This window comes from Arachis ipaensis, chromosome B9 (assembly GCF_059453495.1).
Source record: "Arachis ipaensis isolate K30076 ecotype BB chromosome B9, ASM5945349v1, whole genome shotgun sequence".
NCBI lineage: Eukaryota > Viridiplantae > Streptophyta > Magnoliopsida > Fabales > Fabaceae > Arachis > Arachis ipaensis.
In genome coordinates this window covers 123,719,551-123,722,030 of record NC_142444.1, presented here as the reverse complement: position 1 = coordinate 123,722,030, position 2,480 = coordinate 123,719,551, and the positions used below count along the sequence as shown (strand labels likewise).

Sequence of the window (2,480 nt, the reverse complement as noted above, 5' to 3'; positions counted from 1 at the left end):
AGTGGGAGAAAAATCCAATTCTCATTACAATTGATAAGGATAACCAGGATAGAACTTCCAGTTCTTATACCTTGCCAAGAGTTTATTTTACAGTTATTATTATTTTATTTTACTTGTCATTCAACATACTTTTTACCTTGATCCAAAACCCCAATTTACAACTCATAACCAATAATAAGAACATACCTCCCTGCAATTCCTTGAGAAGACGACCCGAGGTTTAAATACTCGGTTATCAATTTTAAAAAGGGGTTTGTTACTTGTGATAACCAAAATGTTTGTAAGAAAGGTTGATTGCTTGGTTTAGTAACTATACTTGCAACGAGAGTTTACTACAACCTCTAAACCATCAATCTTCAGTTCTTCAGACCGCTAGCCAACTTTGTTGATCATTACGCTTGGGTTTCTTCCGATGTGAAGGACACCCCTTCCAAGGTCACGAAGGAGGGCCTCCAGGATCTGCGCCAGGCAGGGCTCTTATGTGAGGTGGTCCCGAGGAAGCGTTCTACCAAGTTTACATTCCTGCTAATCGGGAGCGTGTCTGTCAGAAGAACTTGGCATCCCCACGAGTTGTTGACTGGTTGTGGGTTTATGAACCCATGTTCACGACCTTGGGGGTTTGTTTACCCTTCTCCCCCTTCGTCATGGGTTTGTTGAACCACTGTGATGTTGCTCCGTCACAACTTCACCCGAACAGTTGGGCTGCCATCTGATGCTTCGAGATGGTTTGTGAATATCTAGAGCTCCCAACTTCGGTAAACGTTTTTCTCTACCTTTTTCTGCTCACGAACCCTTCCCGTCAGGGGAAGGCGAAGAAAGGGTATATGTCCTTCAGGGCACAACAAGGTCGTAGGATTTTTGGCCTTTTTGAGGACTCCTTCCATGGCTTTAAGTCCACTTTCTTCAAGGTCAGGCCAATCGAGGGTCATTAGCCCTTCTGGCTTACTGCCGAGGGGGAATGGCAGATCCCGACCTACAGGAGCTTCGGGGCGGGGTCTGATTATTTGATAAAAATTTCCTATGACTGGTTGAGTCCAGAAGATCGCAACATCGCCGACATCTTGTTGGCTATTTTTGGCGAGAAAAATCTCAACCCCTGTACGGTTATGGGGACCAGAAAGTCGGTCGGTCGTATGTTGGTGAGTTCTTCATTCCTTTGCATTTTGTGTGTTTTGCTCTTCTATTGCTCATGCCCTCACTTTTTTTTTTGTTTACAGTTTCCATGGCTGGTGGGAGGAAAACTTTGGCTGACCTGATGAACCTCATCCAAAGTGATGATGAGGGTGGTGAGGACTCCTCGGTGACTCCCTCGGCGAGCCGGGATCAGGAAGATACCGGGGAGGGTAGTGGTCGGGTCGATGGTGCTGACCAAGGTCAGCCGGATAAGGTTGAAGCCCCTTCCGAGAACACCTCGGGGAACCCTGGTGTGGAGGCGGAGATCCCCCTTTGAGGAGGAGGATCTAGAGTTTGGCGATGATGACTTGAACGTTGTTAGCAACCCTAAGAAGAGGAAGCGGGACTCCGGGACGGCACTCTCGGTTATGGAAAAGAACTTCGATGCTGCGGGCTTCATCATATCCCAGTTACTTCCTGGCACCGAAGAGTTTTTTCATGATGCCGACCTTTCTAGGCAGGCGAGGTCGATCTACCGCAGTCTTCTTCAAGCTGCAGCTATTGCCAAGAAGGTAGAGCCTGTCTTGGGAAATTATCATGCCATGGAAGTGAAGCTTCTAGATTCCCAAAAAGACGTGACAGATTCGAGGTCTCGGGAGGAGTCTCTGAAGACAAAGTTGTCTGAGCAGGAAAAAAAGGCCGAGGAGGATGCCAAAGAGATCAATAAGCTATTGGATCGTGATCTCGCTTTGATGAAAGATCTGAATGCTTCTCGTGGCGAGACTGCTGCTGTTGAGAAGAAGGTCAAGGATTTAGAGGAAAAGCTGAAGTTGGCGGAGAGCTCGGCAGAGGCTGCTCGTCAGGAGATGGCTTCTTTGAAGAAGAAGAAGAACTAGGAGCTTGCAAAGGGGGCCCGGGAGGCCGTGAAGCTGACCGAAGAGGGGATTAAGCTTCAGGTGGCCGTACTGGCTCCTGATCTCGATCTTTCCCAAGTTGGAGCTCTCAAGACTGTTGAGGGTGGGAAGATTGTTGATATCTTCAAGTCTTCAGTTTTTATGCTTCCTGCCGTATCTTTGTGTAATTTGTTTTTACCTCTGGGCCTGTTTAAGGCGCCTTTTAGTTGTAACAAACATTTTGGCATTTTATCTATATTAGGCCATTTTCTATTTATTGTTTGCTTTCATGGGCCATCGTGGCCTTACTTTCAATATTTGTTTTTCGCTTGCTTCGGGCCGTCGCGGCCTTTTGGCTTACCGTTTTATGGTATTTACTGTTTTTGCTGCTTGTCGCGGAGTCATTTTTTGCTTTGGGTCCCTTTGGTTCCCGGGGTGATCAGTCCCGGGTTCCCATTAGGTCGACCATTTATT

The 2,480-nt window shown here is 47.1% G+C and overlaps 1 pseudogene; it reads left to right on the top strand.

Moving 5' to 3' along the window:
- Nucleotides 1-722: 722 nt before the first annotated feature.
- Nucleotides 723-2,009, top strand: LOC148546186 (uncharacterized; annotated as a pseudogene).
- The last annotated feature ends 471 nt before the right edge of the window (nt 2,010-2,480 follow it).